We start from the raw sequence: 24,471 nt of genomic DNA on the forward strand, positions 1-24,471 counted from the left end.
TGGGACTTCCAAGAAACGCTGCCAAATCTTACAGTCAGCTTGAAGCTGTTTCTGTGGCATCTTGTGAACGAAGCTTTTCAAAGTTAAAATTGATAAAAAAAATATTTACGTTCAACGATGGGACAGGCACGACTAAATAAATTGGCATTGTTGTCAATAGCAAGTGAACGTGCTAACTCTATCGACTACGATGATGTGATCAGACAATTTGCTGTTGTTAAGTCGCGACGCGTGGATATATTGTGATCTGCTGTTGGTTTTATTAAATATAATAATAAAAATGTTTTTTTATTCATTAATTTTTTTTTTCGTTAACACGAAAAGTAACAAATGTTATTTGGGGGGGGGGGGGGTGTCATCAATGACACCCGCCTGCGTGAAGATTACGAAATATTGAACAAAACTGTAAATATTAAATTGAATAAACGTATGTTTGCTTATTTTTCAACAATCGGCACGAACTTTTCAGACAACCCAACATGAGTTATCCTGATTTACATGATTTTTTGAAAATTTTAGTTGGCAACCCTGGAACCAATAGTCAGAAGAATACGGTGGATGACTTTTCATTTACTACTGACACGGTACATCATCTAGGTGAAACGGCTGGTTGAATGGCTACCGGTAAACAGATTCAGGTGTGTGTTAGTGAATCTTGAATCACCTGAATAGCTCCAGATGGCACTCTGAGTCATCCATGAGGTGTTAGTTTGTTTGGTTGCTAGCGAATTTGGAATCCACATTGAAAACTACTAATGCATGCTCAAATTTACGTTCAATATTGTAAACATTCTATCTTCTGATATATTTTGGTATTCTCTTGGAGACGTCAGCATTCTCGCGCAAGTTCTGTTGCGCGTTAGAAATATTTTGTGGAGTGTTTTTGTGTTATTGGCACAACAGCGATTAGAACGTTTAGCATTATCGGTATTTGTACGTCACCGCTCAAATTGAGTTACACAGTTAAACATAATTTATTTCCCTGGTTCAGACATAGTGAAGACTCAATGGCTATCAATCCACTGCGTTACTTCAAAAAAGCAATTTTACTAGATAGTTTAAATTGACTCCACCGTTTGAACCTTTTACTACGGTTTATGTGATTCGAACTGATGCTACTGTCCACCCGGCAACTAGAACTACTGGAAATATTTTTTATCGATCATGCAAAATCATCATGTCACGATCGCTGCAATCCGTTTAAAAAATGCTTCCACTTCATTTTCTCGCACAACGAAATAATGAAGTGTCATAATATTTCGCCACCCAGAAGAGCAGCCAACGTTTTCATTATTTTTACAACTCTACTCAAGGTGCAAAATTCTCTCTCTCACTCACGACTAAGTATCGTACCATTCCCGTCCGTCGCTAGCGGGTCCGATTAGATACACATTGCTGCCCCGATTGAGCAGCATTTTACGACCCATCATGGCAGCAAAACAACCCATTCACAGTGTAGGTCAGTTCGTCATCGAAAATCAATCGAACCCTCCCTCCCCCGTTGTCTTGTTTGCGGCGAGCCACCATTAATGGCCCTTCTGACATCGGCTGCGTACCTGGCGCAACCTTCCTGCGGTAGCCTTGAGAACTTACTTACTTACTTAATTCGAAATAAGCGATTGCATGATGCTGCAGGGTTTTAATTGGCTACGGGACGCAACCGAGAGTAACATTCGCAAGATGGTGAGTGTTGGAGCTGCTCGTCCAATAAAGTTGGTTCAAGATAGGCTTCTGTATTCGCAACCAAATGATTCGTAAACGAGACATTCATGACATAGACATAATTTCAGTGAATCTATAATTATTTAAACATCTAGCCGCAATTAACTGTGAAAAAATTTTAGTCCAGTACTCCAATAACTAGTAAGTAAAATTATCCATAGTTTTCTCAGCATTTTGCATTCACTTTGGCATGCCTTCCACAAATCTTTCCGAGGATCCATAATGAAGTTCCAATCGCGACTTCAGAAATATTTAGTAAGTTTGGAATCGACCTGCTGTTGAACAGTATAGGTATTTTCCAGGAGCTTTCTAGCAAGAAGAGTTTTTTGTGGAGTATATCGCTACAATCACCCACTCTTATTATACTACGTTTTTGTAATTTACAAGAGAGTTCCCGCTTTACTAGATTCTCGATGACAGTCTACTAATGTGATCGTTCTCTGGTCCAGATAACCGAGCAAACCCAAACCTTATCGACTAGAATTAGGGTTTGGGTTTGCTCAGGCCCACCATTAAAACCATGAGACATTTCATGAAAATTTCCATCCCGGAAGGATCCGTGAATGATCGGAAATTAAATCCAAAACTAACATTTAATTTCGGACGAATATTTCTAGAATAACGAAAAATTGCCCACCTGTCAGTACCGAGCACGGTTTGATCACTTTTCTGTGATACATACGATAGAGACGTAATGATATAATACATCACTTCTTGAAAAGATTTCGACGAAGATGAGGATTTTATCAAACTCATGATCACTTCTCCTTCTCGGAAGGTATGTTCCGTTCAGCTTGTTTTTCGTAATTAATTGATTTGACACGGCTCATTCCACAAATACAGTTTGAGTGATATTTGTGAGAACAGCAAAAAAAGCACAAAGAAACTGTTCTTAATGCGCTTCAATTCCGTTTTACCAATCATGTCAGATAATTTGTTTGGTGTTTATGTAGGCAAGGGGATTTCTCGAACTGTTTAGAAGCCGATTTGATTTGACATATTCTGCGGCAGCAAAAACCGAATTATTTATGCGCGCTACAAGATTTTCTCATCACAGTCCCAAACGAGCATATCAAAGGAGAATTCCTACCAAAAAAAAAAAACAATCCGCGTTAGAGGTTAGCTCGTGTAAATAACTGACAGGGGGCAGAATTGCTTTTTGTCTCGTTTTGGATAAGAAGGTTCAGAAATTTCGCGAACCCCGAAAATAATTACGAGAATGAGATGATGATGATGCAAACTCAATTGAAGATTGTAAATAAACACTGCGAACTTTCATGACGTTGTATTTTTTTATCTGCGTTGTTGTGATGCTCAATTCTCTGAATGAGCAGTAGGAAATACAGGAGAAAAAACAAATAAAATCGATCGATTGCGAGATGCAATTGCAGTAGCGTTTCGTTGTTAAAAAAATTGTAAGGGGTTGTATCCAGGACACGACCGCATATTTTCGACATAGAACTACGCAATGGGGGTCTTCGTGGCCACTTGGTTACGCGTTCGCTTACTAAGGGATCGATCGTAAGTTCAAACTCAGGGCCCTCAATTGACCATCTTTGTGTTGTTATAGAATAACTACGTCCACGCAACCATCATCAGCTATGGAGATCGATCCACGGTGGAACAAAGATCGATTCATCCATACAACTGCTCTGCTCTGCAAGAAACATCGGGCTGCTGTTCTATATATAACCCAACAATGATCAATATCAACTGTCTCCGCTGTCCGGTCTGCTGAACAATGGAAGAACAGATAGAATATCCTTACGCCTAAATGGCTACTACAGTGTAATTTACCATAATGTAATGGAACAGAAAACGTAACGCCTAAATGGCTACTACTTCTACTGTGTAATTTACAATTTATAGAAACATAAACATATGTACATGTACACGATAAAAACTCGGCTCTGTTACAGATAAAATGCTAGTGAGCCTGATAAATAAATGTATAAAAAAAAATAGAACTACGCAATTATATCATGCAATCCACTTGTTTACCACTTCGAATGTAATTTTGGAATGCATCGAAATTTTTGTAATATATTATGTTCTTCGTTACAAGTAAATTTGATGAACGTCCTTTTACGTTTGATATGATGCCTAGGACAACTAAACTATGTGTACGGAAGAATTGTTAAACGATCATTGTATTTTACATTTCCCTCTGAAATTATTGCACATCTCATGTTTACGTAGTTCTCGAACCGCGAAAGTTCATTCACCTCTTTTATCTGAAATGACGATTTTCCCAGGCTTCTCAGTTTAAAAGTACGTTTTATGAAAACATATTCCGATCTGGACAACGATAAGCGAGTAAAACAGTACTCAACTCCAAAAAATACCCCCTTGCATGTATTTGCAAAGCGGATTCCCCAGACGCATTAATTTTAAAGTCCGTGTTAGGGAAACACAGCTCAGTGAGAATAAAATACCTCCGACTTGTATGTATATTTGCAAAACGGATTTCCACAGGTACATCGATTTTGAAGTCTGTGTTGAGCAAACCGTAAATCGGGCCAATGAAAACTTGGCGATTAGGGCGTTTAGATAACGCTTGACATTTTACAGTTATTCAATTGTTAAATATTTACTGTGAATTGATGCAAACATCTTTCAGATCTATTAAGAAATGTTCGAGTTATAAGCATTCGAAATACGGTTAGGGTTAGCACACAAATCGGCAGAACAAATATATGAAAAAAGGAATTTTCATGAATTCAAACCGTTTAGAGATTAGTGGATTGTAATGTATAGCATATCAAACAAATCTTAGAGACTTTTCGATTGGTATGCAAATCATGAGAATTCGTTCACAGTGAAAATAGTTATTAACGTTAACTTTATTTCATAAAAACGTAACCTGTTTTCTGATTGGCACCCTTCCTGAAAGACGTAGTTCTACGTCAAAACAAAGCAAAGCAAAAATTTGTGCTCGATTTTCGCAAATTCACGCGTGTTTCTCGCCTCCAGATTCGTAGTCGTGCACCATCATCGAGGCCAAAATTTTTCGTCCGTTTGTTTACATCCATGTGTAAACAAAAACCAAACTACCTGTTGTAAAACACTCACGAACATCGGATAAAATTAATTGGCACCATAAAATGAATATTCATTGCGCCCACCCGGTGCGGATGGGCGGATGGATGTGTGGAATACTAATTCATCCACCAGTGATGTACTTTTGACGGTAGTTGGATTTAAAATGTGACACTTCTCGATTTGACGAGGGTAGCGATTGAAATAATTTCTGGAGCAATGAACATTTATTACGCTTCGCCAATAGCTGTCGGATAAAAACATTCATTCTATCGTAAACAATGATAGAAGACACCATCATAACTTGTTTTCAAAACTATGGTAAATTTATCGTTGGATTTAATCATTTGTGCACTTAAGTGGTTCTGTTTGCTCCTGGGGAGATTGTATCCCATGTGTTTTTGGGCTAGATTTGAAACGAAACGAACGGGAACCGTTGTGATATTTTTTTCAGAATTTTCCACAACAAATTCAAAAAAATATTAATGTTGAGTGAAAGAAAAGAAGTTGGTGGTTAACAACTGCTTGTTCATTATGTGTCTGGAGTGTGTCCTAGTAGAACTTTAATTACGAACAGGTTCTTGGTGTTTACGAGTGGAAAACACTAAAGATCGTACTTGAAAAAAATTCAACAGACAGAAATGATCACCAAAAAATACATACGATACAGCTATTATAGCGATCTTGCAACTTTTCAGTGCCATTTTTATAGTTCTTTTTCGGTTTTTCCAAAATAGACCTCAGTTTCGGTAATCACTTCATCATCGGGCTTAAATTTCTTGCCAGCGAGCATTCTCCTCAGGTCTGCGAACAGAAAATAGTCGCTGGTGGCCAGGTCTGGAGAATACGATGGATGCGGAAAGAATTCGAAGCCCAATTCATGCTTGATGGCTGAAATAACAACAGCAGAAATTTGGTCATCAATTCGAACATCAGCTAAGAAGAAGACGGCGGGTAGTGATGGGTTACCCATCGAATTTTATCAACGCACTTTTGACGTCATCCACCGAGAGTTGAACCTTTTGTTAAACAAGGCCCTAGTATCGGAGAGGCCGTCTGAGTTTGCGAACGATGTAATCGTGTTAGTACGAATAAGAGGAGCAGAAAACACTACACGAGGATATCGACCAATCAGTCTTTTGAATGCGGACTTTAAAATCTTGAGCAGAATCTTGAAGTCTCGCCTCGAGCGTGTAATACAGACTCATCGAGTACTGAGCGATGCACAAAAGTGCTCTAACGACGAGCACTCAATCTTTGGATCTTTGGATCTCCGAAAGATAGAATCGCACAGCTGGAAGCGATCAAGCTAAAAGTGAAGCTGATTAGCTACGATCTCGACCATGCGTTAGATCGGGTATCCATTTCTTACCTTCACCAAACTATGCGGCATCTGGGAATAAACACAACTTTCGTAAGCTTATAAGCTCGAATTGCCGAGCGATCCTTCTCTCTGTTACTAGTGGACGAAAACCTCTCGCAGCGCATCCGCATTGAACGCTCGGTTCGGCAAGAAGATCCGATGTCGATGCTGCTCTTCGTCATAATACCTCCACCCGTTTATAATTTACAACAAAAAATTATTTTACTGAACACCTTCATTACCGCAAAGATATGGTTTGTGGCATCAATCCTGCCAACGTTTTGCATCCACACAGCGAAATGAGCGCCGATCATGGGCTCTTTCCTGTGGCGCGGAATACCGGCGCAACTTCCAATGGAGCAACTGGCGCGTGACAAAGAAGCTGGTGGATTGAAACTGCAGCTACCAACCTTACAATACAAAGCGCTATTCGTCACATGCAGGCAAGTGGTTCTCTTCCCTATTATCAATCCCTTCTGAACCGAGCTACTCCCTCTACCACATACCTTCCCTGCATCAAAATCCTTTCCCAACAAATCCCCCTTCTCCCCCCCCCCCATTTGTTAGAGTACATCCCACGAGTGATCTAATACCCAGTTTATTTGGAGCGAACTGAAACGCCTCGTATTGAAAGGAAAAAAAACTCCCTAGAATGCGAGTCTGTTTCGATGGCTAACAGTGAAGAGCTTGAACAAATCGCAGTTCGGATAAAATCTCAGCTACGTTCCCTCTACATCGTTGCTATCTATATCCCACCGAGTTATATACTGCTCATGCAAGTGCAGTGCAAACCGTAGTTGATCGTCTTTCGGAGTCAGATCTAATCTTGTCAGTCGGTGATTATAATCTGCCTTATATACGCTGGCATCTCAACGAGGACATAAACGGCCATATTCCTTCAAACGCGCCTAGTGAAACTGAGCTAAAGTTCATTAAAGCAATGTTTGCGTATGGTTCAAGGCAGATTAATCGTTTTCTCAACACAAATGCCAGACTTCTGGATTTAGTGTTTACCAACCTTCCTGGGTATCTTGACGTAATCACGCCGCCATCTCCATTGTTACCTGCCGATGACCATCACGCACCTTTCATTTTACTGTTTGGCAAATGTATCAAACTTGACTATTCAATTCGTTTCTCTCTCTCATGTATCGCAAATGCATGTATCGATGCTTAAGTTCAACGTGGTTTGACATATACTACAGGTGAGCTAGATTGTTTTGTATCGTACTCGAAAATTACTCACACATTTAAAATATCGTACAGTGTTGTGTTCAGAAGCACTGAAAACTTTGTGAATTGTGTTGATATAAACCCGTTTTCTGCATGTTTTTTGTCACAAAATTGAACTCATAGACAAAGTGAACTAAAATTTTGTTCAGAATTCCTCCCAAATTGCACGCTATTTTCCACTCTATTTACCAATACTAACGCGATCACCTTTATAGCATACCTGATAACTGTCTACGTACGTTGGTTTGAGTTCACGGTGAGTAAACAATTAACTGTCCATTAATGGTGTAACAACTTTTTTGCATCAGAAATCAAGTTTTCGTTTCACTTTATACGGACGTAAACATATGATTTTATACGCGGATAAAGGGGGCAGGGGGAGTAGAAGTGTGGATTGAAGTTTTGGATTTGTATTCATTAGTCACGTCAAGTAAGATACCCATTTGCTAGATAGCTCATCAGTCGTCCTCATTTCCTCGCAGTCGTCCTCATTTCCACGCAGATTCATTTACGATGCACTTCAGGAGTCTTTTAGTCGAGAGCCTCCACTCGTTCACATGTTAATCCGCTGCGATGGATGGAGTGTACCCCATGACCCCTGTGCAATGTACATTGAGTGGCAGAGATTGATGAGGATTAGTAGATATTATTTACAGACTCTGAATCTGAATCCACTGGGAAAATGAAAAAAAAAATACAGTGGTAACTGCGCGCAGATTTCTAGAGGTTTTACGGATGGTTTTAGTTCAATATCCACTTGTTTACTTTACATGCTTGTATTTTTCAATTGATATATGAATGCCATCGTATATGGGTGAAACTAAATTAAACGAGCCGAAACAGTTCCACGTAATTGATTCTTTGGTGTCACATATTTGAAAAACAAAGATAATTCAACAACCACCACATCGGATATATGTTGACGTCGCCAAACCGATGAAGGCCGACCAACATACTGAACCCCAAGAAAAACGAAGCGTTGCGATGAAACTGATGTCGATATTGATTCAAATTGCTCTGATAAGGGGATTTTTTTTGAAAAATTTTTGAAAAACATTTTTGAAAGACAAACGGAATAAAAAATATCCGGACAATATTTGAACATATTGGGATTTGGGCTTGGTGACTGACGTAAATCATAACTAATTCAAAAAACTTGTGAAAGACTAGTTGTCACCCTAGGATACAGTGTTCACTTGCGTTTATATGCCTCAAAACTCCACATGAACTACTTCTAAACATTGATAACGCGTCGCTTTATTGACGTTCATACAAACGCTTCGTTTTGCGTTCGGCTGAGTTGTTTAGTGCCGGCAAATTTGCTGTCAAATCGAAACCAACAGTTGGCAGTTGGTTGATTCTGTCAGTTATCAAAGTATGCAATTATGTGGCTTCTAACAACCCGCAAGCAACCCTTTCTGTTGACGAATTTCCCTGTAGGGTTTATCTATCGTTAAGAAAAGAAAATGATATCAACTCCGAGTAAAAGCTAATAAGCGTCACATAACGTGACTGACATATACCTTCAATTGATGAGAAAACGTAGTGATCTTACTCTTTACGATGTTACATAAATGAAAATAATAGACCAAAGCACATCACATTGTGCAGGGTTTCTAAAAATTACCATCCCCGAAAATACACAATTGAAGCAATTGCGCTAATCTTACCTTTCTTCTCATTTTCCACAGGTAAACAGCATCAACACGCTAAGACAAAGAAACTGCAACACAAAAACAAAACCGATCGCAATGTGGCGCTAATGGGTGCACCATAATCGTAATAGACTTTGGAACGCGCACTCCACACTAGGTAAAGGTCGTAAACAAGCGCCTCCCCGCTGAGTTGTGCGGGGGGTGTGCAATTAAACGAGTGCGCGATGCTGTTATGCGACAGTTGACACTGGCTAACCGGTTGTCATTACATCCGCTGTCCGCAACCTCACACACAAAGCCGCCACAAACCGTGAATTTGCAATATAAACACGAATCAAGTCCGCCGCGCGTCTGTGTGTTAGCAGTTTTGGAACGATCGGAATGTAGGATGCGTCAGACGAGGGGGCGTATATTGGCGACAGTGCTTTCAAGTGGCAAATCTTGATTAGGATGTTGCGTCTTAAGGAATTACCAATTGTTGTTTACGAATTTTTCGGGGAGAGTTTCGAAAGAATGCCGGTTAGGATAAAGAGGCGCGAACAATTGATGGGACCGGGAAACGTTGAAATATTGCCGGATCGTGCCCACCGGTATGTTTTTTTTTTACGAAACGGTCGTTTGTGGGCTGGAATTGGAGATACTGTCTATGGGAAGCGTTCTACGCTACTGATTTTGGCTATTGTTTGTCACTCCTGAGGTTTCTTACCTCCGAGAGTACTACCACCCGAAATGTCGTGGTTCTAACATTTGTTCACCACCATCAAATCAAAACAAATAGAGGCAAAACAATGCAACTTGCTGTTGAAGCATGCGAATTGTCACATTAGCCTTGACACTCCCTGTCAAACGCGAAATGCGATTAGATTTTTGCGACGGCCAAAACAACCGCTCAATATTCAATACTCGAAATTGACTGATCGACGATCAGCGATTCACCCCCACGAGGAGATATTGAAAGTAACTGTTCGACGATCGTGCATTAGGTGTGTGGCGTTTTTTGAAACAGTAACACACTCTGGACACGTACCTACCGAAATGTGCCCAATGTTTCAATCATAACGGCCCGAGAATAAGGAAACGATTAGGCCAAACATAATCGTTCCGGAATTCAAAGATCTACCGCGATCAAGATTAGCACAGACACACGCGGAATAATTAACTCATAAGTTTGGCGCTCGTTGTCTCAACGTTTCGTTTGTATAAATGCCAATCAGACGCACTCCTTTCCTATTTGTATTTGGAGGATTTTCGGCAAATCATGTTCCGAACCTCTCAAAATGCAAATTCTAATCGGGTGAGAGTCCGTGAAGCTTAAGTCATCGTGTTTCTCATTTATTAACCTGTTGTGTTAATGGCCACCTTTGAACTTGAGGTTGACAATTGTCATAGGAGGTCGGTGGAAATTCTAGATTTATCGATGACGATGCCTGAGATGAATATAAATACAGGCAAACCTTTTTTTGTGCGGGGGATAGGGACCGCATAAAAACGTGCAAAACTTCACCAGTAGCTTTAAAAAATCGTGTTTGGTACACATTTTGAAGAAAAACTTTTTGTGCGGTAGATAGGGACCACAAAAAAAAAGTTTCCCCCAAGAAAATAACTCAAATCCACGCCGTTCACCGCTCAATTTCCTTTTGTTTCTCTGCTTTGCAACGGGACAGTTTGCCTTTTCGGTTGCGCGTGGCTGTTTTGGCTTTTAGTTGCATGTCGAAACGTGTTGCTGTCATGTCATGCAAACACTTAGAAAAACTTAGAGCATTTGATGGGAGGAAGAAAATGATTTCAGAAGTGGATAATTGAGACACAAATATACTTTTTTCAATTGATGCGTTTGAGCCGTACACTGAAGGAAGGACTTGTTCGAAAAGTCGTGGGTAGGTTTCATTTTGTAATTCACGAGAAACAAGCATTTGAAACAATCAGGTGTTTTGAAGCGTAGACACGTCACAAAAAATACAGCTTTTTTCTAGTTTATCCGATGATCTTAACTTCAAACATTTTTATACTTGGGTTTCTTTTAGCAAACAATGAGGATCAACAACCAATCCACAAAATTTAGTAAAGATCGGTACATAAATAGAAGAGTATCAAGTGCTCCAAAAAGTTCGAAAAGTTCGTTCTATTCCAGCGTGACGTAACAACATTTTGGCTTACTACAAACACTTTTTTTGACGTTTACATGCATAAATCACAAAAAATTGAACCATGTTATAGTAAAATTGGGGAATTTTCCTATAAAAATATTCAGATGGAGAATATTTTATAGTTATAATGCCTTTTTGTCAGTCAAATAGTTTATAACGTGACAACACCTGACTTCTTGCTGTTTCGGATTGTTGAACATTAAAGATTTATTCAATTAACTACAATTCGGTTTCAAAACGTAGAAAGGAACTTTGCTCTATGATTTGTCTACAATAGATGAACGTAGGATCCAGAATATACATATAATCTTGTTTCAATATCCGTTTTGCTGATAATAGTATTGAATGACAAACAATATGGAAAACCATACGATATAGGTATTGGGTACAGATGTCTTACCACCAAAAGTCGAATTTCGTATTCCGATGCCATCTTGGAATCGAGGAGGTGACTTCTGGATCGTTAGAATTGAATCTAAAAGACCGGAAATGGCATGAAATCCCACAATGCGATCATAACGGGGCACATCGCTTCAGTATGGATATTGAAAAAGAGTTAGTCAGTGTCAGTATTACCATATCACAAATCACAAAATAAAAATTATAACTCATAAATATAAAGACCAAAAATCTAGCAGCACATTTGTGAACAGAGGCACGTATCAATATATTTATGAATAGCGGCACATGTCCCCCCATCTGTTTATTTTTATTATTAGGCTCATATAGCGATTCCGCTGTTGTTGTCATGTTGTATATTACACAGGCGTAAGAGTATTCCTATTCTATCGATACACACCACATGTCGCATTTCCCGACGTAAGAATATCTATTGTTCGAATGTTCACAATTGGACACAGCGGGGCTGTTGATATGAGGCTTCCATTGTTGTGTTTATAAAGAGCACCAATTACCGATGCAGCAGATCGATCGTATGTGGAGTGAGAGGCTGGGATCACCATCATATGGTGATTGATGCATGGACGTAGTAGCTAGAATAACACACAAAGAAGGTCAGTTGAGGGCCCTGAGTTATATGCTCATGATTGGCACATGTGTATACGATTGTAAACAAAAACATTGGTTTCGAAATTATTCCGCATTTTCGGCGTTCGACAACAAAAAATTCCTCGAAATTTTGATGCCATCTGACAATCCTAACTGACAGAAACATATCGGAAGCGGAAGTTATAAGCAGTGAATCGAGAATTATATAAAAGGAACGCTTCGATGTCGTTTGACATTTTTACCCGTTGTTGTGGTGGATAGACACGCATAAGGGCATTTTATTTAGGAAGGGCGTAATAGGAATGCGTTTAGAATTATCGTTATTTTTGTTGGTTTTCTTTTTCTAATCATTTCGGTTCATTTCATTACAAAGGAAACAGATGTGGCTACATTGTGGATGTGAAGAAACGTTGAAATATGTTGTAAAAACACAGTCAATCGCAAAATTGGATATACACACCCCGTGTTAGTTGAGTTGTTTGAGTTTTTCGGGGTTAAAATAAATTGAAAGCGACTCATATTCATCTTAAAATTGATCCTTTTCACTCTCATGTAGTGATAAAAAAAATTAATATGGTCACATATACATACTTCATGTTTGAAAAACAAAAAAAAAATCTTCGATTCAGACGTTGCAAAATTGAGTGTACAATTCACGTTTTTCTTAAAAAGAAAATTGAAATCAGTTCAGAATTGTTAACAGATAACAAAAAATCAATCCCCTAGTATTTGGTATGGCCCCCCTTGGCGTCCAGCACTTCCTGCAAGCGACGAGGTGAGATTTCTGGTCACTGTAGACGGAAGTGCCTCCCAGATCTCCTAAATCGTCGTTTCGAGATCCGCTTTGTTCCCTGGATTTTTATTCTTCAGATGGTTCTTGATTTCTCACCAAAGATAATCAATAATGTCGAAGTCCGGTGATTTCGGAGGTGTTTTTAGTTGATTGGGATATTATGGAGCAGATATTCCCGCATGATGAGGTCAGTTTGCTTCGGGTCGTCAGTCGGTTGAAAGTAGTAATAACGAGGGAGAGCCAATTTCTGCACGAGACAATGAAGCCATCTTGTCCATCGCCGAATCGATCATGGTTCCAGTTCCAGATGCCGCCATCGCACCCCACATGCCACCGCCGTGTTTTACTGTGGGAACCAAATGCTGAATCTGAAGCATCAATCCTGATTTCCTTCACACCATCTGTCCTTCACCCGGTTCAAAGAGATAGGTTTTCATCTCATCCGTATAAAGGACCTTGTTCCAGAACTCCTTAGGTCAGTTTAACATGCCTTAGCAAACTGTAGTGGTTTTTTTCATATTCGCCTTTAAGATGACAGACTTTTCACGGCCAACAGAACCTCTCAGATTGTTCCTGTATGCTGCTCTCCGGACAGTGTTTGTGCTGACAGGCCTTCCCATGATGCCGGCTACTTCGGTAGTCAATTTAGGAGTGTTTATTTTAGAGTTCTTTCGAAATGTTCGCACAATTACTCGTTCATCATCAGAAAACAGGATACGATACGTGGATACAGGTTAGTGTCTTCTACTCGAGAGATTTACCATGGTTACTTCGTATTTCCACTTTTCTGTGATTTTCTTTGCTGTATTGTAGGTTCTTCCGACTATATCTGCTATTTCCTGCAATATTTTTCCGCGACAATTCATATATATTATCATTTTACATGTAACAAAATCTCTTTCTTTCCTCTAACTTGCCATTTTGATAAAAACTTTTTCAAACACCAATAAAAAATTAAAACCAACACTGCCCAAGTAGTGGTTAAGTGTTGACACCAATCACTAACGAAAAAAAGTACGCTAATTCGCAAAGATCTTACTTACAAGGTTAAATTGTTCGGAGAAAGTCAAGGTGTACACTCAATTTTGCGATGCCTACAATATAAATTGTTTTCAACTTTTAGGAATACAACTAACAGAAAACCTTTCGCGGAATTTTATTGCACATACAAGTACGCACAATCGAATGCGTTCCCCCGGTATTGTGCGCCGCCCGATGAGCCAGGCTTGTGCGAGCCATTGATGTACGTCAGAGTAAACGTGTTATATAGTCACGATGTACAAACTAGGGGTCGGTTTAGGATTACCTTTGATTCAGGACCACACCGACATTTTCCAAATTACAGCATGCCGTGCACTACAGGTAACAGACAGAATCAATTTATACAGTTTATTTTGATCAACTTACCAGAAGCAATTAAAATTGCCTTGTTTTGTAATGCTTCGCAATCTAAAAAACATTGAACGCTTTTTCCATACATGTCTAAATATTTCTTCTCTGCTTTTGATTCTGAGACGAACCAGCCCAGGAGGCTGAAAGTCTCAAAAATAAAGAATAAAAAAAAATCTCTGCTTTTGGAGCAAAGAAAACGTAAAATGACGCCAAAACGCTAGAATGAAGAGAACATGAAAAAGTCACCATATTATCAAATTGTCAGCGTTCTGACACCTATTAGTGATTAGAAGTACAAAAAACCATAGCGTCGTATCGAGCGGTCTGGCGTCGCAGCAGCTCCGCTCGAGTGCAAAGAGTTAATACGCTCGTATTTTTCTACTATATCGTGTATTCAATTATAATAAAAAAGAGAGTCAGTCATGATTACTCGAGAGTAGTTAATACATCTAAAACCCACTTCTTGTGATCAATTGAACTGTTTTTAAAGCTGTGGAAGCTGTGACAAAATGAGCGGACACAAACATTTTAATGCTGGTCCGAAATCTTAGTATGCGTAACTTCACCGGTATCGAATCTCAATGGTAAATAGCTGCTGATCGACCGGGGAGAAAATCACAACGCGAAAGTGATACATACACGAACAACCTGATCATCCGTGAGCTCAAAAAAGATCCACGCGCCACCATTCGCACAAGGAATAAAAAGGCTGGATCTGCCGACTTTGATTGCACCATTCAACGACACAGAGCAGAACGTGATCTGAAGAGCTTCTAGCGCTTCGACAGATGATTAGCAGGGTCAACAGGGAAAAACGATTTCTTTTCGCAAGGAATCGTATCAACAAGCCATCGGAGTTCTGGAAGTGTGTTATCTGGTCGAATAGGTCAAAGTTCGAGCTGCTCATTTAGAAGCGGCGATTTACAAATTGACAAAAGTGTGATGAGGGACTCCAGGGCAAATAATATTCTACCAACCATGAAATACGGCAGCGGAAAGATTATGGCCTGGGGAAGTTTCTCACGAGTTGGCGTATGATCTAAATCAATGGGATTTTGACGGTAGAGGTGGTATATTGACATTCCATGCGAACACATGGAAGAATCGATACTGAAAATTGGACTGGAACATAATTACACCGTCTTACATACGGTGATAAAAACACAAACATTCTTCCGATTGACAGATTATCTTTAATCTTTAGAATTCGTATAACATTTGGAAATTTTAACATCTCACGTGATTCGGATTTACCACTTGGTCGATGAAAATGCAGAATGAAAGAGACCAGTCCAGTGGTCAGGTCTCTTTCAGATGTTCTAGTATTGTTCCGTTGTTACCAGATGGTTTTCTTGAGAAAAAAGACGTCTGAAAATGGCCGACCAGCGTCCGGAAATCACATCAATACTTTGATATCAAACCTGAATTTAGGCATAATGGTTTATTTTCCTGAGCTGCACCGGTTTCGGATGGCTGGAAGTTGGTTCATTAGCTTCTGCTTCTTTCCAACGCGAAACCGCCTGACCTTGGGACGTAAAAGTTGTTTCTGTTCTGGGAAGCCGTGAGTAGATTTGCATTTCCGACTATTCGTTTTATTCAATCCATCTGCGGGGACACAACAAAATATGCTAACCAAACTTTACAGCTTCGATTTATAATCACAAAGATTTGTCTTCACGCGAAAATGAAGTAAAAAGCAAGCTCGGAGAACTTGTTTCGCTCTTTTGCGAATACTGACAGACATTTATCACTTTGCATCTCCAAACGGCATTCCTACGCATACAAATCGGAACAAACATAACGCTTCAAGTTTCGTATTTTGAGCTTGTCCAAGAACTGAACATAATGAGGTTACGCTAAATATTATGTATTATCTCAGGAAGAATGGTTTTAAAAATAAAAAAAAATCATACAAGCGGGATTAAATATCATACTTCCCCAATACAAAAAAAAAATCCAACGGTTCACGGTGTCAAAACTTGATAGTGAACAGGTCACTCGCATGAGTTCGTTAGGACGGGTGAAATATAATCAAGTTTTGCGACCAGGACAGGGTGGAAATCTAGTCGTCTTACATCACTATAATCTAACTGGATATTGAGTTTGCAGGGTTTTGAAACATACACCAAACAGGCACACGAATAATTCGTTGTTCACATTAGAGTGGCTGCCGTGGTCAGATTCAGTCGTACGTCTAGGGGTCGAGCCATGAATTGGACAAACCTGTCGAGCCCGTTAGATCCGTAATAGTCATACACAAATATTATCTAATGTATCAAATGTAAAACAAAAACAAACCGATCGTTCAGTCGTATCAGAAGTGAGTCAGAAGGTCACATTATAAATAGCTATCGTCTATATTAAGATGGAGGCTGTCGGTTGAAGAAATGAAAAAAAAAATATGTTCGACTCAAACAAACATGCGAAGAAAAGAAGTTTTTAGACGATGTAATATTTATATATGATGTTAGGAAGTTTATTTTTATAGCAATTTAATTATCAAGTCATTCCATGCCAAACCGATATAATGGTTATCAGATTTTCGTGAAAAGTGGTATATTTTTTCTTTATCGCAAAATATTAGATCCGTTTTTTTATTTTTCAACAGGTAAACCATTTCCATTTAAGACAGTATTCTATTCTAGAAATTTATAAAAAATCATTTTTTTTCCTTCATATTTCTGTAGTTTAGGCATTCAAAAATGTACCCTGGAAAGGATTTATCGAAAATCTATTTATTTACCGAGTTAGAGCCATTTTAGTGATACGGTATCTAACCAGCTACGGCCATAACAATGAACTTCAAATGCGTTTTCCTCGAAAGAAGTTTTTTTCAAACTGGCGTACACGATATCTCAAGTTCTACTAAACCGATTCATGTTGAATTTATATGGATACAATCTCTGTTGCATGAACCTCTAAAAATGTTTTTTTTAAATGTTACTATTTTTAAAAAATCGGCAAACAAAAGAAAAAACGTTTTGAACTGGATTTTTTTTTCAAACGGCCGCCATTTTGACAAAAAATATGTTTTTGACTTGTCCGAGGTTCATGTGACAGCGGAATCTATACTGATTCAGAATCTGTTCGATTTTTATTTGTTTCAGATAACCAGAAGGGCTGGAATCGTGTACGGCATGGCACAACTTTTCTTTAACTCTCTCACTTCATCAGCTTTTAACTATTCTAGTTAGGAATATTTTCTCTTCGTTCAATTTTTGTTTTACTATTAAAAGATAGATAAACAAATAATGATACGATGGGTGGTAGGAAGGAAGGTATTGTATTATAGAGACTTTAAACTTTTGCAGTTCATTCGTCTCTAGCCTTGAGGCCTTTGAAGGCCCTTTGAAAACTCTACTCTACTCTACTCCAGCGCTACCACCTCCGCCCTCTTGCCTTGAGAAAGGCACTCGATCTCTCGCCGTCCAGCTCGTCCAGCAACGATGTTGTCCAGTCGGTGTCCACACAAAGAATGTGGATGGGTGGTGAAAATATGTTTTGTTTTATTTTCTACGGAGCTCGAAAAAACGTCCGAAACTAGTGTCTCTACACTAGAATACCCCCTTAATCTTTTAGAAAAATCATACACTTGCAAAACGGATTTTTGGATTTTGTTCGCGTAATTATTGATTGTGTTTGTTTTTCGTTGTTTTCATGGCTTCAGACTAAAGGGCGCTTTTTTTTTTTCTCGAAAGCTGAGGTTTTTTTACATAACATATCCAAAAATCAGAGATGTGATTTTTTTCGTTTTTAAGTCATGATCAAAAATCAAAACTTTGAGAGCTTTGAGGCCCCCATAAATCATGTCCGATTGAGCTGAAATTTTGCACGAGTCATTTTTTGGGTCAATAAACAAAATGTACATGGTCGGTTCCTTAACTTCGATAATTATTTGTTTTTCAAGTCCCAGAAGGGCGATTTCCGCCCTTTTTGTTTCAAAGTCAAAGTACGAATTGTAGAGTAGTTTGAAGAAACTTTGAAAGAAAAAGTCACAGGAGGGTTGTGTCCGAGACACGACCGCAGAGTTGACGTAGGATTACGTTAAACTATCTGTTGCATGCTGATTTTGGATGTTTGAAAATCTCATAAATTCATCATCATTATACAGGGTGGGCCATTTAAAGTGGAAACATCTGGCAACCCCATAACTTTTGACAGAGATGTCAGATTAACAAATGTCATACCGCGTTGGAAGCGTCATTTCAGTACAATTTTAACCATGGAACAATACACACCTAAACAACGCACTGAAATTGTTCAGCTGTACATTCAAAATAACTTCTCAATTGTGTTGACTAAACGTGCGTGGAAAAATAAAAATAAAGTTAAAACATCGCCTGGAGACAACACTATACGTCGATTATATGCCAAATTTATATCGTCTGGTAGTGTTGGTAATGCCAGTCATCTGTCCAGACAACGACCAAGACGTTTCGACGAGAATATTGATGCCGTTCGAGCCAGTGTTGCAGAGACTCCATCGACATCAGGTCGCCATCGTTCGCAAGAGTTAGGCATCTTTTTATTGCCATTTGTTCGTGAAAATGAATTGGACAATTACTGGTTCCAACAGGACGGCGCTACATGCCATACAGCGGCTGCCACGACCAAATTATTGCGCGAAATGTTCCCCGGAAGATTAATATCGAAAAACGGCGATTATGACTGGCCAGCGAGATCACCTGATTTGACGCCTCCTGACTTTTTTTTATGGGGATATTTAAAATCCAAGGTATACACTGGTAAACCAAGGACCCTGGCTGCGCTGAAAGACAATATCCGACAAGAAATTGCTGCCATATCGGCCGAAACATTGGGCAAAGTGATGGAAAATGCCGAAAAAGGGCACATTTTGCGGTCAAGGCCAGAGGCGGTCATTTACGAGATATCATAATCAAAAAGTAGTTAGAACAAATCTCCTTGGACCAAAATAAATGAATTTCAAAAAAAAAATTAAAATTCCACTTCTTTACTTTGCTATTGCAAAAACAAATCCTTCCACTTTAAATGGCCCACCCTGTATTATATTATATTATATTATTAAACAACAAAACAAAAACAGGCGGAGGACAAATAACACAGCACTTAGGTTGTGAATCCACCTAGAAAAAATTATGCAGGTTTTAAAATATTAATTAAACACAACAAAACTAAAAACGACAGAGAATGAAAAACGACGGGGGTCAAACGACATAGCACTTAGGTAGTGATAGGGGATAGGGGACCATCATGCAGTGACTAGGATCCAGGAAAAGCAGCGAAAATGTAAGGTGTAATGGTTACCACCAGCAACGGGCACCACCGACAGCCAAGCCACCAACGGCCGCCACAGCGGTTGAAAACCCATAGGTGGATGTCTTCCTACTTCTCTCCTCCTTTCCAAGTTTGGAACGATGAAAATGACGCCAGAAAATAACGTCCATCTTTCGCAAGTGACACCAACAGCGACGGCGCTTTAAAAAAAGCTTGCATTCGGTTATCGCAGAAAACTTTTTTCGCTAAACTCTTTCGAGAAGCGCTAAGGTATAACCTTTCAGTTTGATGTCCAAAGCGCTTCGGATGAAATCCACTTACTCGTTTTATACCAACTAAACGTACGAAATAAGAGCCTCCCACCCAATCACGTTGCAAGTATTTGACTTTTCGAACAAGTGCACATTCTCTAAGAGCACATATAGCCGCCACAGCTTGCTTGGACAAACAACTGAAACGGACTCTCGGTTTTCAGACACATGTGACATATGCCACGCACATCAGCACAAAATCAAACTTTAACTCATATTCTAATCATAATCATAGAATAATCATATTTCCGTATCCTTATTCCTATAGAGTGCAGATGCCTGTTTTTGGAAATACCTACCGAGCTCGATTTCCGATTTCTTATTTGTACCCCAATAGGTTCCCGAAAGATGTAATCCTACGTTGATTGTAAGGTTGTCGCAAACATACCCCTATATAACGTTATTAAAATATTTGTTTTCTGACGACTTCCGTATTGAATTTTATAGTGAGACACTATTACTATGATTTATAAAATCAGCTTATTTTTGAAACTATTGACCAAGTGTCATGCTCAAAGAAAAATAAAACCACTCTAGGGAATAATTTCAATTGTTCAAGTAATCAAAAAAAAAGCTTGAAATAGAACCTATCTAAACCAGCGCAATTCGATCCATAAATCATATGTTCTAACTACTGTCCGGAGGCCGCGCTGTAACCGTTTTTCTTAATTAACCGTTTATGCGTTCCAAGCGCGCCACCGCCGTGGAACTGGTTTATGGTAAATATCTGCGATCTGTCGCCAGTTAGCCTAGCTAAAGCTCCAGAACTTTCCTGAACTGAGCAGCAAAATCGACGTCAGGAAGCTGCGATAATCGCTTCTCGGCTAGAATGGAAAGTCAGATAGGTTTTGTGCGTCGCGAGAACAGGTAGCCGCGAATCCGTGAATCGGTGTTCAGGTATGGTTTTAATTACACCGCCATATTTTCGCGCTCAGACACGTCGATCCGTAATTAGTGCTCTCGACATCGACGGGGGATTGAATAAATGTATTTAAATTAGATTATGGCAGTGTCGTTCCAGATCGCGTATGCAAGCGGTAAATTTCCGTATTTTGTTTTTTTACGGAACACAATAAAATAATTCGGTTATAACTTGTTGTAATGAGGAAGCGGTTTTCGCACCAGGAAACAGAACCAGTTGAACAAGAATTACCACGGACAACCAATGCAGGAAAGTTTGAAACAGTTATTCAAATGTGGCGTATGTCTATAGAAGAATTGATAGCCGGTAATCAGGTTGTGCCCAGGGAACCCATCCATCAGTGTTTGATTACAGTCGTGAGTTTCGTTACTAATTCGCAACACATAACCTGGGGCACTTATTTCACATAGTGCCTGATCGCTAGACTGATGACAAGTGCTTAAAATATGATTTGTCAACCGTTATTAATTGCGGCGTTGTTTTCACAATTACATTGTCGTGATATTAAACGACCAGCTACAATTATGGGATTCACAATTAATGAAACTCTCGCGTGCTGCTTTAGTGTTCCCACGGCATCTTTGTTGCCGCAAAAAAAGATTCCATTCATCTGAGAAGCAAGCAATACCTGGTGCCACTGAACGGTATGCGTACCGAATGGTACTTTCGGTTTTTTTTGCTTGTCACCGTCATGCCCGATCTGCGGATAGGGAGAATGTTGGTAAAAACGTTAGTATACCTGCATTGTTCACGAAATTAAGAAACAAGGAGCGAGGCATAGAGAGCGGAGTTAAAGAAACCCCCCGCGTGTGTTTTTGGGTCAAGTGTAGCGCAGTGAGTAGGCAGAATTTCGGGACATTGCACTGCGTGGATCTGGGTTCGTTGCTGTTATATTGGAGCGACGCATTAAGGTCTCTCTGAAGTTGGCCCAGTTTTCATTGAATCTGAATGATGCGAGCTTTTCAACGTTGCGTTCCATATAGATCAATGTGTTCATTGGATAATAAACCGAAGGCTGAAAGAAACTAATTCTCAGGCATATAAGGAAATGATAAATGAGCCTTCTCCACAGAAGTTTTATCGGAACATATCTGTTTATGGTGTTTATAAGAATTACGGCATTAGCAAAGTGAAAATATTCTCAAAATGAACTGTTTGCCTTGGTTTTTTTATTACTTCAACAATGCGATTCTTCATGCTTTCCACCAACTTTTGCAGCTCTTGATCAATTTTATCATTTGAAAAGCATAGCCGTAATAATGTTTTGATCGGATTTGTCATCCAAATGACATGAACCGTACACCCAAAATAGCGTAGGCAGAAAAAATATCATCTACGGGAAAAATAGCTTTTTCTTGTGCTGTGAAATAAACAAATAAAAGCAATTTTTTCTAAAGTTTTAAAATGTTTCTATGTATGGAAGCAGACCACTCTTTCTCTCAGACTGAACGTCAGCTTGGGATTGTACAAAAAAAAACTCCAAACGATGCCAAGCAGGGATCGAACCAAGGCCGCCTGGAAGGCTGTTTTACACGATTACGCAATCCACATAGTCACTGGTGGTGTTGTACAAATAATTGAGATTATTACACCACGTTATAAGATGATGTAAGAAGAATGCATGGAAAGTGTTTTCTAAGAGTTAAACGAAGAGCATAAACGTGAACTTGTATTCCTTTCAGTCGGGGGTCGTGTGTAGCAAAGTATGAAATGCACTAGACTGCCTTATCGTTATTATGCCTTTTGTCACGATGGTAACACCTAACAACAAACGAATACCACTGGGGAAAATGACTTCTGCAAGATCATATTTGAACAAATGAAAGTGAATTATTCAGAAAATTCGAATAGGCGAACACTGATAAAGCGTAAACCATTGAGCGCAGCCGCTAGTGGGCGAGAAACATGAATTACAGAGCCGGCGTGAACGTGTTAATGTGTGCTTATTTGCAATGTGCCTCTTGTTTCACTCTGCCATACTGCTCTTTTATTGCTATGGCATATATATTAGGTTTGGGAAAAAGTAATCCATTATTTTTGGGTGAAATTCAAAATCTTTTTAATTGGGTTGAATATGCACCGTTTTGTTGAAAAATTTGTTGACAATCTAATGGTAGCTTCATAATGGTTCTCTCATAGAAGTCTTGGTCCTTATTGAAGAAAAACTCTAGCAAGAGATTTTTACAATTTTTTCTTGATCTCAATTTCTTATCACTCAGGAAGTTTTACAATGCGAGAAAAAGGTAATAATCGCTTGGTACCAGATCCGTACTATATGGTGGATGCATTAGAACATCCCAATCAGTTGTGTGACCTTGCGTTGTCCTGATGGAACGCGACACCTCCTCTGTTGGACATTTATGGACGTTTCTGATCAATCGCTAGCTTTAAACGGTCTATTTGTTGACAGTAGAGATCTGAATTTAGTGTATTGCACTAGTTTTTTTTCATTAAAAAAAATAAAAAATATAAATTAGCAAGATTAATTGCACCTATTTTTCTGTTACAGTATCGGCACCATTACCACCATTGTATGTATGTTATCTCTCCCTCTCCCTCTCCCTCTCCTTCTCCCTCACGCACAATCACGGAAATGATCGATACTATTCCATGGATAGTTCTACTGTATCTCTGAATGTAACACATACCCGAATGACATTCACCCAAATGGACATTTACCCGAATGAAGAAGGAATATTCCGACAAATCAGATTATCAGATTATTGATTGCCTGGTTAAAAATGTGATGCACCAGATAAACGTATACCGGCCGACGTTCGCTAACGCTCGGTCGGACCTAACTAAAGGATTGTCTCCTATGATTCAAAAAAACAGGGCAAACGGTGGAACACAGGTTTGCTTGCGGGTCGGCGGCCGACTCGGATTGCGTCTCCTCGTCGGCTTGAGGCCGCCTCTGTTCTTTATCCCCGTTAGAAGGGAACTTTGCCCCCATTACAGTGATCTCAGAATAAATTTTATTACGAAAAAAGAAATTCATGATAAAAATTGCGCTACAGTGCCATAATACGTATGCATGGATTATTTTCACAATACGTTATACGAGGGCGGACCGATAAGTACTTAGCCTCATCGCCCGATGGTGTCAGTATAGCAAGACAGATTACTCATCGTGTAGTACAGACTCGTAAACGGCTACTGTCAAAATTTCAGCAAAAATGGAAATCCCGCCGTCGCCACGGCCAAATTGGTCGAATTGCATTATGAACTGCAGCCCCATCCACCGTATTCTCCATATTTGCCCTCGTGCGACTTTTTTTCCAAACTTGAAAAAGTCACTCGCCGGGCAGAAATTTGAGTTGAATGAGGAAGTCATCGCCGCCACGGAGGCCTACTTTGCAGACCTCGAGAAGACGTATTTTTCAGATGAATTAAAGAAGTTGGAACATCGCTGGGTCAAGTGTATCGAGCTAACAGGAGACTATGTTGAGAAATAAATCGCCACTTTTCAAGAAATTTTTTTTTTTTGTAGGCTAAGTTCTTATCGGACTGCCCTCGTAAAACTGCATTCTGCACTACTGCACTATTCTATAATAGTTAAGAGCTGATGAAGTGAGGGGGCTCAAAAAAAAAGTTGTTCTAGCTATCTGAAACAAAAAAATCGAACAGATT

At 39.4% G+C, this 24,471-nt stretch overlaps 1 protein-coding gene across 3 annotated transcripts in view; it reads left to right on the forward strand.

The window, feature by feature from the left end:
• Window positions 1–24,471, forward strand: part of LOC129761913 (elongation of very long chain fatty acids protein 7) — an 82,390-nt gene that overhangs the window by 30,164 nt on the left and 27,755 nt on the right. Inside the window, exon 1 of one of the 3 annotated variants that reach the window (XM_055759760.1) lies at window positions 9,062–9,169. The exons of 1 other annotated variant lie outside the window; for it this stretch is intronic. The gene's annotated coding sequence lies outside the window, so the exon portion shown is untranslated. Of the gene's footprint in view, window positions 1–9,061; window positions 9,170–20,796; window positions 20,817–24,471 lie in introns of those variants that run through there. One more of the 3 variants, XM_055759761.1, reaches the window with a different exon arrangement.

Source organism: Toxorhynchites rutilus, chromosome 1, assembly GCF_029784135.1.
Source record: "Toxorhynchites rutilus septentrionalis strain SRP chromosome 1, ASM2978413v1, whole genome shotgun sequence".
NCBI classification, from domain to species: domain Eukaryota; kingdom Metazoa; phylum Arthropoda; class Insecta; order Diptera; family Culicidae; genus Toxorhynchites; species Toxorhynchites rutilus.